Genomic DNA, 15,432 nt, shown 5'->3' with positions numbered 1-15,432 from the left:
AGGTTATGGGCATGTTTGTGCCCTTAACCTTAGCTAATCGCCAGGTTAAGGGCACTGGGTTAAGGGCACTTTGGGTTAAGGGCAGCCTGGTTGAAGGCACTTTGGTGCTGGGGTTGGTGCCATGGTGCCATGGGGATCCGCATGGATCCTGGCAAGATGGGTAGCCAAGTCCAGGCTTAGCTGCCTTAGCCTGGGCTTGGCTGCTTATGAGAACAGCCTTTCACTCTGTTCCCTTTCTAGATGAAGAGCAGGGAGCCATGGTTTGCTGTAACATATGAACTGGCCTCTATGTGTTCCCTTCACTATACCAAACAATTGCCACTACTATAATCTGTAATAATCAAAAATCTCATGCATTTTGCTTTTTTTTTTTTTTTAAAGTGGAGTGTTGTATTTATTCATGATATTTTTAAATATGTTTACAGGCTTTCAAAATGGAAAGCAAGGTCTCCATAGTATACTTATCAGTGTTAAAATGAGGGCCACTCAAGGCCATAGCCTAAATTGGTTAACTTACCTGTACATTAGTTTCAACTGAATTTAAGGGCATGTAGCGGGAATGCAGGTTTACAGAGCTAATAGAGCTAATGACATGCAACCGTTCATGATTTGAAGAGGACAACCTTCCTAGAAATGATAAATTAAGGCTGCAATTTTAGTAGCATGTCCTTAGGATCAATCCCTGCTCAGTTTAGTGAGACTTACCTACCAAAGACAACCACAAGGCTCTGTGGTCGCCAGGAGTCGACATCGACTCAATGGCACACTTTACCGTTATCACTAAATGGGCACATCATAGGCCCCTTTGTGAATTGACATATCTCAAGCCTGTAGACAGGGCTGGCCTGTGACTTTGATGCCCCCTGCCATGGTTAGTTTATCAGTGTTGCCACTTCTTTCTCCCCGGCTCCTTCAAGAAACATTCAACAAACAGCAAGCCATGAAACTGAGCTCAGTGACCCCTTCAAGAAGACACCCTGGTGACCACCTGGTTCACCCACCCCTATAGTCGGTTATGCCTGAATATTATATTTCATTAAGTCTGTCAAGCTTTATTAAAGAAGGGAATGGTAGTAGAAGTATGTGTACCTATTTTATGAGCTTCATGGATTATCCACTCCTTAGAAAGGATATATTTGTAGTTTTGCGAATATACATGCAGCCTAGTGAGCAGGATGAGGAACATTTTGCTGAGCCAAAGCTGCAGAATTGGGGAAGAAGTAGTTAATTGCACCCTAAGTAAATAAAAGACTCCATGCTGTTTCTCCTGCTATCTGTAGCAGGATAATAGAGCCATCATTTTTAACCACTGCTGCTTGAAGGGCCATTTGTTGTGATTAATTTCACTGTTTTTATATTTCATACAAATTCAATCAGGAGGAGAGCAACTGAGTTTAGTCTGGTCTGACTTGTCATTCATACCAGTGTCCAAGCCATTTCTACAACAAGGAGGATAAACAGATGCTGGCATAAAACAGAATGCTTTTTCATGATACTCCCCTCCCCCCATAAATGTTCCAAATACATTAAAACTTGGCAAAATACTTGCAGAATATTCAGACATGTTTTTCCTGTACTCATTTAGGAAAAGCCCTAAGTGGGCTCCACTGTAGCTCTCTTCAGACATTTAAAAGCACCACGGTAACTGTGTACAGTGGCACAAATGGATTGGAAGTGAAGCCCCTGACCTGTCACTCACAGGCAAATATGGCACTGCTCAAGCTTAGAGCAGCGTTTGTCTACACATGGAAATGCTGTATCTGTGATGGTGATGGTTTCCATGATTATGAGGCTGGATCACTCCAGCCTCATGATCCCTGAAATGCCCACCATCATGGATATGTCACTTTCCTGTTCAGACAAACACCTCTAAGCGATAGCAGTGTGGCATTTGTGAGTGACAGGTTGGGGACAGGACTGCTGACCCATTTGCACCACTGTGCACAGTTACGGTGGTGCTTTTAAACCACTTGAAGAGGGTTACACTGAAGCCCACAGTGGAGCCCACTTAGGATTCTTCCTAAATGGATATAGGGAAAACATGTCTGAATATTGTGCAAGTAGGTATTTTGCCACGTTTATATGTATTTGGAACATTTATGGAGAAAAATCAAAAAGAGAAATTTCTTTTATACTAGGGAAGAGAAATAAAGGATTCAAAAAGAATTTAAAACATGGTGACCTCATTTTTTTTAAACTTGTAATTTCATAGAAGATGCAAATATGTTCTGCATATTGCTTCCCAGCTGTCACTCTCCACTTGGCATAACAATTAAAACTATGGTGGCACATATTACTTATTATGTTAAAACTGAAAATAAAAGCTGAAATGGGAATTCAAGATTCCTCTTACATTGAAAATTAATAATAAATGCTGGAATTGTATATGATAGGAAGTCTATAATTGCTGCTTCATTGTGACACACACATCTATCGAGAAAGAGAGAGTGAGACAGAGAGGCAATTCTCACGACCGCCAAAAAGCAGGCTAAGGGAGCCTAGCCCGCTTTTTGGCGGTCGTGTGCTGCCACGGGAGCTGAGCGGCTCCTGGCAGCAAACCACTCTAAGAACCCCTCCCCGTAGCCCATGTTACCGGAGTGAGCGCTCTGCTAACTGGGGTTAACAGATCATGTACTGCTGCGACTGGCTCCGCGCTGCGGCAACTCACGAGGAGACCCCCAACTGGGAGACTAAAAAGCAGCCTCCCAGCTCGGGGGGGTCTCTCCAGCATGCTCTGCACGCTTGCGCAGAGCATGCTGGAACTTCCAGGGGCTGCACGGCCCCCAATCTCCAAAGCCCCCACCGGCTCCGTAATGTAGCCAGCAGTTGTGTGGGCAGCTGATCCGGCCGCCCAGGGCACACTGGAGGATCGTCTGTGGGCTAAGCCCGCTCTCTCCGCATAACCCTATCTGGCGGTTCCCACTGATCGTGAGAACTGCCTCAGAGACTGAGAGTGAGCAAGAGTGAGAGGCAGGCTATTCACATGTGCAGCAGAAACTGGGCAAAGGGAGCCCAGCCTGGTTTCTGCTGCATGTGAGAACCACTGGGAGCCGCACAGCTCCCACCGGCAGCGGGCCCTCTAAAATAGCCTGCCACTTAACAGAGGTTTGGGGCGTGACTGTGACCCAAAACTGGGCTTCGCAATCATATGTCTGCTGCAGCTGCAGCAGGAGAGCTGCCGCCCATTGGGGTGGGCGATCCACCCGCCCAGCGATGGGTGAGTGCTTGTCTGTGGCGAGGGGTGGGCAATCCCGCTCTTCCCACAGACCGCCGAGAAGAGAGAGAGAAAGAAGGCAGGGTTGGGTGGGGGGAGAGAGATTGTTTAAGTATAATTCAAGTTTATGTTTTATCAGACACTGTACTTCCTGAGCCTTAATTCATGTTTTCAAATTTTACAGTGCTTTAGAACAATACAACTTAAAAAAAAATCTGGGGGGCTTCCTGCTGCTAATGAAGTGTGTGTGTGTGTGTGTGTGTGTCCAGAGGGCCTTCTGCAGTTCCAGGGAGCACTTCTGCATTTGCTATCAGATGATATTATGGTGCAATTAAAAAGGCATGATGTCATTTTCTTTATGAACCTTGTCTTCATAAAACATTTAGTCAACTATTGTAAAGTATTTGAGACTTTGTTCTGCTGCGGTGCTTTTAATGGGTTCTTTGTGGACAAAATCTCCTGTATTCGGTCCAACTTGGACTCCACTTTTTCTGCAGAGTCTATTAAGGTGGTGTCCAGCAATCACTCTTGCAGTATTAGCATTCACCCACCACTGGATGGGCAGATCGCCTACCCAGATGAGCGGCGGCTCTCCTGCAGGCCACTCACACCTCGCCATGCCTTGCTTGGGTGCTCCAGGTCTCCAGGCTACCTTAGAGAGCGCCTTCTTCTGTATGTTCACCATCTCACATTGAGGTCATCTGCAGAGGTCTGTCTCCAGTCACCACCAGTACATCTGGTGGCGACTTGGAACTGGTCCTTTTCTGTAGTTGCTCCTGGCTTATGGAATGTACTCCTGGCAGATATCTGCAGTTTAGGCCCCCTGTTGGGCTTTAAGAGAGCCCTAAAAACTTACTTGTTTGGCCTGGCCTTCCAAGGTTTTTAAATTGTTTTTTAAGTATTTTAATTGGTTTTAGATGGTTTTGAATTGTTTTAAATTGGTTTTATATTATTTTGAGCACTGTGTTTTAAATGGTGTGTGTTTTTGTGTCTTTTTAAACTTGTTGTACACCACTCAGAGCCTTCGGATGGAGTGGTTTATAAACATAATAAATAAACAAATAATAAAATAATTAATAAAAAATACATAAAAAGGCAGAATGATACACATCAACAGTCTGTTGATGTGTATTTCAACCCTGGTAACAGTGCAACCCACTTGTAATATTGTAGTGGAGTGTTGAATCACATGCTGTCCTTTTTACACAGAATTCATGCAACTGATTTGCATAACTACACCCAACCTAGGCTATAAGCCTAGAAGGAAAATGGCCATATATACCTGTTTATTTGATCTATATACCGCCTAACTGAGCGATGTCCTCAAAGTAGTTTACCCCACCACACACCCCTGCCACAAATAAATTTAAGCAATTTATTCCAAAATAATATTTGAAACTATTCATGTAGTTGAGAGTATATCACATGTGAAACCAGTGAAATGCCGGTCATTATGATGAAAGGGTATATATAGAGATAAGGATCCATATACTGCAGTGAATCTGCACCCAGACACACACTGTACCTCCCCCAAATAATTGGACTACCAGAGTGGTGGAATGCAGGTTCTCTCTTCTCCCTGCAGAGCTTTACGCTCTCTCCCAGAGCAGAGCTTTACCTTCCCCCATGATAGCCATTCACTGATATGGAAGAAAGTAAAGAAATACCTTTAGGTAGGAACTGGATCGGTTCTCTGGCCAGATTCTGCAACTAGAGCCCTCTTAAGCCAATCCCACATATTTTCAACATTTGGAGTTATGCCTGCTGACCCTGCTCTGACTTTTGTAGGGTAGAGATTGTTCCTACAGAATCAATCCATGTAAAGCTTGTTCACATGTAAGATGTGTTCAGAAGACCATATCAATGCCTGGAGGTGAAGGGCAGAGCCAGGACTTGTGATCCTTCTCCAACTCCATTTTTTTGTTTAGTTACTTATCATATTTCTGTACCGCCTGATATATATATCTCTAGATAGTGTACAGATTTAAAAAAATACAGCAAATATAAAAACAGTATAAAATGGTTAAAATTCACCAAATAAAACAAGGCCACAGATAAAAACACATTAACTGATTTTTTAAAAATCATTTAAAAGCCTGATAGATCAGGTATATCTTGAGAGTCCCCCTGAAAGCAAACAGAGAAGGGAATGCGCTTATTTCAACAGGAAGCATATTCCAAAGTCCTGGGGCAGCCACAAATAAAACCCAATCCTGAGTTGCCACCAGATGAGCCAGCGGCAACCATAACAGGACCTAGGGATGTGTGAACTTGTTCTAATTAGAATCGGTTTGCATTTGAACTGGCTCAGTTTGAATGGTTCAACCTGACACAGTTCAGTCTGAGGTTGGACTGAATCTCTCGGGCCGTTATGGCACTAGTTCAAAGGCAAGTGTGTGTTACATTTTCAGTTTTTCAAAAAGTGACTTATCACTCGGTGAGGCAGCGGTAGCCTTCGAGGGTTGCTGCGGTGGCTGTGGGCGGGGGGGGGGGGGGGAGGTCTCCGGCGTCCCCCTTGTTGGCATCTCCCCTGTCTCCCACAAGCCATTTTGGGCCATTTTGGCCCTCTGCAAGTGCACGGTGGCCATTTTCAAGGCTACCATGCATGTGTATGGGCCATTTGTGTAGCTGACACAGCCATGCAAATGGCCTGTATACATGCACATCGGCCTGAAAAATGACTGCCGTGTGCTCTCAGAGGGCCAAAAGGGCCCCGAAATGGCCCAGAACAGCCCATGGGAGTCTGGGGGCAGGCTGGCAGGGGGGTATATCCTAAAGACCTCCACTCCCACAAGCTGCTGCAGCACCCCCCAAAGCCACCAGTAAGTAAGTTTTTAAAAACTAAAAATGAAACATGCCCCCGCCGTCGAACTGGGCCCATGCCAATACTAATTTGAACTGAGCTGGACCCCTTTCCAAGGGCTGCCAAAACTGAACATGCCTGGTCTGATTCAAATTTGGTACAGATTCAAACTGAACTGGGCAAACCAGTTTTGTGCACATCCCTAACCGGACCTCTCCAATGATCTTAATAGGCAACAGGGTTCATGACAAAGAAGGTGCTTTCTTACATTTCCTGGACCCAAGCCGTGGAGGGCTTTATAGGTAATAACCAGCACTTTGTATTTCACCAAGAAACATATCGTCAGCCTGTGCAATTCTTTCAAAATCAGTGTTATATGGTCCCTTTGGGTTGCCCCGAGACCAGTCTGGCTGCCGCAATCTGTACCAATTGTAGCTTCTGGACTACGTACAAAGGCAGCCCCACTTAGAGTGCATTACAGTAGTCAAGCCTAGAGGTTACCAGCATATGCACTACTGTTTTAAGGTCATGTACTTCCAGAAATGTTCATAGTTAACATGTCAGCTGAAGCTCATAAAAAGTGCTCCGGGACCTGCCTCAACCTAAGAAACCAGAGAGAGTTTGGGATCTAGAAGCACTCCCAAGCTACAAACCTGATCTGTCAGGGGGAGTGTAATCCCATCCAGAACAGGCAGATCGTATCCATCTCTCAGCCCCTAACCCCTCACAGACAGTACCTCCATCTTGGATTCAGCCTCAGTTGGTTATCCCTCATCCAGCCCATTACCACCTCCAGGCAGGCATTTAGGGAAGTCATGTTATTTCCAGATGAAGTTGGTATGGAGAAATAGATCTGGGTGTCATCAGTATATTGATAACACCCTGCACCAAACCCCCAGATAATCTCTCCCAGCGGTTTCATGTAAATGTTAAAAAGCATTGGAGACAGTATGGAGCCTTGTGGAACTTCAAACTTTAGTTCTCATTTCACAGAGCAACAGTCTCCAAGTGACACCATCTGGAATCTACCAGAGAGGTAGGAATGGAACCACTGTAAATCAGTGCCACCCAATCCCACCTCACTCAAATGACCCAAAAAAATATCATGGTTGATGATATCGAAAGCCAAGGAGAGACCCAAAAGTTTCAGCAGAGTCACATTCCCCCATTGACAGCCAACTGGAGATCATCAATCAGGCTGACCGAGGCAGTCTCAACCCCATAGCCCGAATGCCAGTTTGGAACAAGTCTAGATAATCCATATCATCCAAAACTGCCTGGAGCTGAGAGGCCACCACCTGCTCAGTCACCTTGCCCAACCATGGAAGATTAGAAATGGGTCAGTAATTAGCCAACAACAAGGGGTCCAATGGAGGTTTCTTTTTTTAAAAAGCTTTAAGACAAGGAGGCATCCTGCCTTCTCTCAGAGAAGCACTTATGATATTTACCAGACCCTCTCTGATAATACATTTATCAGGTGAAATAAGCCAAGTTGGGCAAGGATCAAGAGAACAGGTTGTAGGACTCACAGTCTGAAGCAGTTTGTCCACATCCTCAAGAATCACAAACTGAAAGTGATCCAATCTAATCCTATGAGTGGAGTTGCTGGGCATTTCTACAATAGCCTGTGCAGTAAGTGTGCAGTCCAGTTCAGCCTGAATACGAGAGATTTTAACATCACAGCAAGTGACTGATTGTTCCAAGATCAAATTCAAGGGGGAGGGGCACATACTAGCCCCCTTACAACCCTAGACAACTCAGCTGGATGTGAGTATGCAGAAGCAATGCGAGCAGAAAAGAACTGCTTCTTTGCTCCTTGTAGTGCCAGAGCATAGCTTTTTAAATATGCTTTTCAAATTTCCTGGCAGCACCTTGGCAGCAAACCTGCCTAGGAAGCCTGTCTCTTAAATGAGGTTAAGGGGTCATGCACCAGCTGGGGGATCCTCACAATGCACCCTGCTCTGTGCTCCCACTACCAATCCTTCAATTGTCTGCAGGGAAGGCAAGCTCTTTGGAGCTTTCCCTGCCCCCTCCCCCATCTGCTCTTGGCGATTGTGAGAATCGCCCAATTTTGTTCTTTGAAACAGGGTACGGTCATTAGGAACCAAGACTACACCCTTTTACCTGGTTCCATCCAAAGTTGTTTCTTGGTCATGCAAGAATGTGGTAGAATACTGGGAGAAGGGACAGAATATTGGGAACTGCCAATTATAAATATAGGCTGACATCCTAATGTATCACTCTCACTGTGTGAAGAAGTGCTGCTGTTACTTCTGAAGACCTGTGCTGCTTTAGTCAGGATGTTGGCCATAGATCTTTACTTTCTATGTGATCATAAGAATCTCACTGCATGATAGCATAATCAAAACAAAAAGTATAACAGATACAACACTGCTGATGCATGTTCTTGAAATTTAGATAAGCAAATCCTTATACATACCTGAGCCAGCATGGTGTAGTGGTTAGAGTGCTGGACTAGAACCGGAGAGACCTGAGTTCAAATCCACATTCAGCCATGATACTTTCTGGGTGACTCTGGGCCAGTCACTTCTCTCTCAGCCTAACCTACTTAATAATAATATTGAAATTGATTGTTCTTGACTTCTGCAAAGTGTAGTTAAAGTGACTTGTAAATAATGGTGTGTATGTGTAAAATAAAGGTACTGCCTTTTTGATGTTCAAAAATAATGGATAAATAAGCCTGATCTGCAGTTATATCCCATTAACAATGTCCAAAGTAGACATTATCTTATTGGTCTACTCCATTCTTCTTAAAGACGTCTAGTGCCAAACCTGCCAATTTAAATTGTGAATAGTTTTTAAATATTAGGAAATGCTTACATGCCACTTACTTTTCAAATTATATTGCCTCTGGGGGGGAAAAATCTTTCCACTACTGTCATCCTGGAAGAAAAATATATCATTTTATTTAAAAAAAATGTTGCTTGCTGTTCTGAGTTTTAAATTATGGATGTATTTTTTACATTTCATTCAAGTCAGTGGCAAAATCCTAATGATTTCATGTAACCTGCCATCTGTACTCATGGGCAAATCTCATTGACTTCAGCATGACTTAGGTATAGGTAACAAAAATAATAATAATAATTACAGCCTTAGCCTGATCCAGCACTAGCCTGATCCAGCCTTAGCCTGATCCAGCAAAGCATGCATGAAGCTTCTGGATAAACATACTTCCTTATACACAGTTTAAAATTTTTTTTGCATATAGAATATAAGTTTCTTGAGATATAGCTTTTACTTGTGTGGCACTTTGCCACACAGAATATCACCTGGTAGCATGTGCATCCCTCTCCTCCCCTCTCCTCCCCTTCCCTCCCGTTGTGACATACACCAGGGCTGGCCTGCCCACGAGATGAACTAGGTGGTCGCCTAGGGCAGGGATCCTCAACGTGGGCCCCCCAGATGTTATTGGACTTCAACTCCCATAATCTCCAACCAAAGGCCACTGGGGCTTGGAATTATGGGAGTTGAAGTCCACTAACATTTGGGGGCCCAACGTTGAGGATTCCTGGCCTAGGGCACCAAGCAGGTAGAGATGGCAATGGCCTGGATCACAACTGACCCAGGGCTGGCCTGCACCCTTTGCCCATGTGGGTGGGCTAGCGGGCATGCTTTGCAGTTGGGTGCCTCCCATTGCACACCCTCCCTCCTCCCTGCAGCCACCACATCCAGCTGCACCTGCCACTTTCACAGAGAGTTATAATGATGCTACCATGCAATGTCATAGCTCACTACAAAAGCAGTAGGTATTGATTGATTGATTGATTTGGTTTGATTTCTATACCACCCTTCCAGAAATGGCTCAGGGTGGTTTACATTAAAAAAACCAAAACAATTAAAATCAATTCACAGTTAAAAACAGACTATAAAAAACCATAAAACAATCTACAGTTAAAAATTCAAAACATTTTAAAACCCCAGAAAACCAGGTTACAAGAAGTTAAAAACAATTACAACAATTTAAAAACCCTGGAAGGCCAGGCCAAACAGATAGATCTTGAGGGCTCTCCTGAAGGCCAATAATGAATTCAAATTACGGATTTCTGCAGGGAGTGCATTCCACAGCTCAGGAGCAGCTACAGAGAAGGCCCACCTCTAAGTCACCACCAGACGTACTGGCAGTAACTGGAGACAGACCTCCTCAGATGAACTTAATGTATGGTGGGGATCATGCAGAAGAAGGTGCTCTCTAAGGTATCCGAGACCTAAGCCATTCAGGGCTTTAAAGGTAATAACCAGCACTTTGTATTTTGCCTGGAAACATATCGGCAGCCAGTGCAATTGTTTCAAAACAGGTAGAGGTGGCATAGAAGGCAGCAAAGAGGGTAGGAGGGCAGGCAATGAGGAACATGCACCCACCATGCCCATCACTTTGTGGCAATCTATAATAAAGTTGCTGCATCATGCCGTATCATGATTATTACTTGCTGAAAAAGCAGCAGGTAGAGGTGGCGGCCAGGACTAAGGGAGGGCTACAGGGAGTGCTCGTTCTCTCCCTTGCTTGACCAAGAGGCTGGGAGGCACATGGGTGGACTTTGCCTGCGGCTCCCTTGAGCCTTGGGCCGGCCCTGATATACACTCTTCCATTCCTTGGAAGCAAATTAATGCTGCTACTAACCTTAAGTGGCGTAATGGGGAAATGCTTGACTAACAAGCAGAAGCTGCCGGTTCGAATCCCCGCTGCTATGTTTCCCAAACTATGGGAAACACCTATATGAGGCAGCAGCAATATAGAAAGATGCTGAAAGGCATCATCTCATACTACATGGAAGGAGGCAATGGTAAACTCCTCCTGTATTCTACCAAAAGAAAACCACAGGGCTCTGTGAGTGCCAGGAGTCAACATTGACTTGACAGCACACTTTACCTTTACTGATGCTTCAGCTCTCGGGATTTTATGAAGAAAGAGGGGATGAGGAAGTGTGGAGGAAAATATAACGGTGGACTAGAGCATATGGCCCATTACAATACTGTCCTCCACACTTTCTCTCCTGCTCCATTCCCCTTTCCCTTTTTATCCAGGGGGTGGAAGAAAACGAGCAGGACAAGGAGAGGGACTAAAGGAGGCGTAGCTATGGTGGTGGCAATGGGCATAATACAGACATGTCCCCAGCTAAGGTGCTGAGTGGAGGCAGCCACTGGAGGCACCCTTGGGTACAAGCTGCTGTCTATAGTCTACTGTCTCTGCCAATTCACTAACTGAAGCAGGGACAGAGCTGCAATTGTGCACATGAGTTCAAACCCATGTGCAGCTGTCAGCAGAGCCACCTCCAGGCTCTTTCTGGGGCCATAAGAGAATACCGCTCAGAAACCAGCTATGATTGTCCATGCGGTTTGAGTCAAAATTGAGTCCATCTCACATGTGTTTTTATACTGTTTGTATTATAGGGATATTCTCATTGCCTGGGTTGAACCGCTTATAAAAAGCATGCCAGGTCGATCAGAAGAGTATATTATACTTCCTTCCTTCTGGAAGAGCAGTATACAGCAAATACAACTGGGGTAGCAAGATTCTGTGCCGCAGCATGCAAACTGATACGGGAGCAGTTGATTGATTGCAATTGAGATCTCTGTATGTATATATTTCGATACTCTATTACCCAGGCCTGTTTTAGATTTGATTTTACTTTAATTTTGTTTTCCTTTTTTAAAAATTGCTGGTCACTGACTGTAATAATAAATCCATTCTTTCTTTGAGGGGCTGCACAGTGCCCCTTCTCCCCTGCCCCCATGGGAACATGGTGGCACCCCTTCCCCCCAAGCAATGGCAGTGGCCTCCCTGATGGAACAACCTGGAGTAGGTTGCCCTTCCCCACCACTTAGCAGGCTGCCACTCACGCATGCTGGCCAGCTGAGAGGTCGGCATGACATTCAGCTGACTTGCCAACCAATGAATTGGACACCACCTATGTGTGGTGACCAGCTGAGTGGTGGGGGCAGACAAGCCTACCCCCGGCTGCTCTGTCAGAGAGGGTGCTGTCGCATGTAGCAGAGAAGAAGGGGCACCACTGAGTTGGGAGGCACTGTGGCATTAGAGGGCAGGAGGCCCGAACAAAGGCCTCTCTGACCTCCCTAGGACACTGACCTGAAGCAAGAGCCTCATAGACAGGCTGGCCCTGAAAGGCTTGTATACAATTCTTTTTTGGTTAAACCTTTCACCCCTCTGTAAAAGGGGCTTCTTATCTTTAAAAGGGGCTTAGACAAATTCATGGAGGACAGGTCTATCTAAGGCTACTAGTCTGGTGGCTATAGGCCACCTCCAGCCTCTGAGAAAAGATGCCTCTCAATACCAGTTGCAGGTGAGCAGCAGCAAGAGAGAGGTTATGCCCTCACCTCTGGCCTGTCGGCTTCTCAGAGGCACCTGGTGGATCACTGTGTGAAATAGGATGCTGGTCTGGATAGGCCTTGGGCCTGATCCAGCAAGGCTGCTCTTCTTATCTCTTCACATCTATGTTCTTGTGTACATGAAGGTTCTTGATGCAAAGGAAAAACAAAGTACAATAAAAAGTGAAAGTTGGCTGTAAGAAAAGAACTTCTGCAGCCTATGAGAAAGAAATGTTTACAACAAGAAGGCCTTTCATGAGGAAAAAAGTGAGTTTTTCTTACTAATGGAAGCATTAGGCTTCTATTAATTAATTGCTCATCTATCTTAATTTAATAAGGATTGACAATAAAATTTCCATATGTACTGCTAATAGCTAGAAACAAACCTCCCAGATCCTAGGAATTATTATTACAATGGATCTTTTAATAGCATCCATTAATAAATGGATCCATTAGTTTTAATAAAAAATAAAGTTTAATTTTTAAATTTTTAAAACTGTGTTACAGTTCATATTTAATTTGCCTTACAATGCTTTCCCAAGGTATGTCAGGAAGGAAGGGGATTGTTTAAAAGCCATCAAATGAATGTCTTGAATCCCCCCAATGTAATCTTGGGGGATTAAACTGGAAAACCACTTTGAACATCACATAGCAATCATGTTTGCCATGGCTATATTGGGATGGCAGTGGTGTTTTCTACTGTAAACATGGAAAGTTTGTAGACATATATCCTGAAACACTCAGAGGCTATTCTGATGATCAGGCGAAACTGGGCTAGGAGACCCTAGCCCGATTTTGTCTGACCATGTGAGCCACCGGTCTCGCAGACGAGCCCAGTGGCTTCCAGGTGGGTTCTACCCACGCCTTAAGTAGCTCAGTGCCACGGCTACTCATGAGGAGGCCCTTGACCGGGAGGCTTAAAAGCAGCCTCCTGGCTCAGGGGTCTCTCCAGCATGCCGTGTGCACTCGCACAGGGCATACTAGAGCTTCTGGGGGCCGCATGACCCCCAATCCTCCCAGCCCCCACCAGCACTGTCACGGAGCCCGCAGTCATGTGGGTGGCTGCTGCAGCCACCCAGAGCAGACTGTCTGCTCGTCTGCGAGGCTCTTCTCACCGATCGTGAGAAGAGCCTCTCAGTGTCACAAACAGTTAAGAATATAGCATGTTTCATTATATAATATAAATATATAACAAGAATATAAGATGTTGCATTATATACCCTGTTTCCCCGAAAGTAAGACCTACCCCGAAAGTAAGACCTAGCAGTAATTTCTGATGTACCGTTAATTGCCCTAGTGCATTTTGGGGGGCTAAAATTAATATAAGACACTGTCTTATTTTGGGGGAAACACGGTAATATAAATTCACATAATCCTTTGCACATTTGTATATGAATTAGCGAACTTCCCTCCATTTCTCCATTTGTTTAACCAATGTGCTGGATAACATACCAACAGTGCACATGTGCTCCTAACAACAGTGCTAGCCTCCTCACTTCTGAAGTGTGGGTGCCACTTTCTCCTTGCTCTGGAAGCACTGAGTCTATTCCCACGATCACTGGATAGTGGGCTCAGGGAGCCTAGCCCGCTTTCCAGTGATTGTCGGAACCACCGGGCTCACAGGAGAGCCCAGTGGTTCCAAGGTGGCTAGCCCACCAAAATCCCCCTCCCCTTAAAAAAGGTTAATGGAGCGAGCACTCCGTTGGCCTTGGTTTTTTGCTCGTGTGCTACTGTGGCGCGCAGAGACACATGAGTAGATCCCTGATTGGGAGGCTACAAGCAGCCTCCCGGTCTCGGGGATCCCCCCAGAATGCCTCACATGGGGCATCCCGGGGCTGCGCAGTCCCCGATCCCCGCAGCCCCCTCCGGCTCTGTGACGGAGCCGCTAGTCATGTGAGTGCCGATTTGGCTGATCAGGGCTGCAGGCCTAATCAGCTGAAGCTGCTCTCTAATCGTGTGAAGCACCTCAGTATCTGACAACAGGGACACATCTCTGAGGGTTGTGCAGCCCTCAGGGGCATGTTTCTACAGTCCATTAAGGAATATTATCTACTTATAGTTTCTAGTACTGCATTCCTTTGTCAGATCCAGGCACACTGGCCACTTAAGGGCAAAAGCACAGTTTGAAGCCATTCATAGTAATCAGAACCAAATCCTGCAATGGATTGGAGCTGGGAGAGTCTTTTTGTTCCTTTTATTTCTGTTATCATAATACTATGTTATTTATTTTTCTTTATAAATCTTTCCCCAAATAGCTCTGGGGAAAGGGTGTTCTGATTGGGAAACTAGATTAGTGGCAAGGACTAGGTCATCGTCCTATTGCCCCAGCACAGAAGCTCCCAGCAGGGCATTGTTGCATTCTATCTAGTAATCTTTTATGTTGTGTTGTTGAGAAGTTTGCCCCAGTGGGGATCCTGTAGAGAATATGGAGAGGTGGAGTCAGGGAGGAAAAGAAGAAAGAGAAAATGAAGTTGTTTCTGAATAAACCTTTAATTAAATCTATATAAGATGTCTTTGTGTCTATGAGGGAAGCAGCTATAAAAGGCAATTAGCCCTTCTGAGTGTGTACAGAGCTCTTGCCATTTTGTCCAGCAGTGTTCCAATGTTCTGGACTTCCGTTGTAACCCAGGAGTGCTTCAGTATCTCCATGCAGATTCAGGATCTTCCTAAAATGATACCCTGTGCAAGAGATTCTGCTGATCCTCGTAATATATTATATGAACTTAATCACCTATGCTGTTTTCACAATGCTGCTGACCTGTTATAAAGACTGCTGGAGATCAATATAGGTTGGTCCTGGGGGCTGCATAGTTCCAGGGATTTGATGCATTGAATTAGTATGCACACATGCTGTTAGATACAAAGCCGTTGTTCATGACACCACTCTACTAGTAACTGAATGCAGCAGGGGTTCCTTCTTCAGTTAACAATGCTTTAAAAGCGGGGGGGGGGGGAAGCGTGTGGAACCCCATTTGACCTTTTGAAAGCTGCTTAAAGAACCATACAAATCTAATTGCAAGGTTATACCCAGGCTATACAGTTGTCTTCTGCATGAGTTCCTCATAACAAT

At 45.0% G+C, this 15,432-nt stretch overlaps 1 protein-coding gene and 1 long non-coding RNA gene across 17 annotated transcripts in view; one reads left to right on the top strand and one right to left on the bottom strand.

Moving 5' to 3' along the window:
* EPHA6 (EPH receptor A6) overlaps positions 1–15,432 on the bottom strand; it is a 750,202-nt gene that overhangs the window by 465,732 nt on the left and 269,038 nt on the right. The window contains exon 2 of one of the 11 annotated variants that reach the window (XM_053308765.1): positions 8,870–8,921. The exons of the other annotated variants lie outside the window; for them this stretch is intronic. The gene's annotated coding sequence lies outside the window, so the exon portion shown is untranslated. The remainder of the gene's footprint in view (positions 1–8,869; positions 8,922–15,432) is intronic. 11 annotated transcript variants of the gene reach the window in all.
* The window catches only part of LOC128350438 (uncharacterized), a 78,430-nt gene that overhangs the window by 22,586 nt on the left and 40,412 nt on the right, over positions 1–15,432 (top strand). The window lies entirely within an intron of this gene.

This window comes from Hemicordylus capensis, chromosome 3 (genome assembly GCF_027244095.1).
Source record: "Hemicordylus capensis ecotype Gifberg chromosome 3, rHemCap1.1.pri, whole genome shotgun sequence".
Lineage (NCBI taxonomy): Eukaryota > Metazoa > Chordata > Lepidosauria > Squamata > Cordylidae > Hemicordylus > Hemicordylus capensis.
Note: the sequence above shows the minus strand (reverse complement) of the source record. Positions and strands in the feature narration are given on the sequence as shown.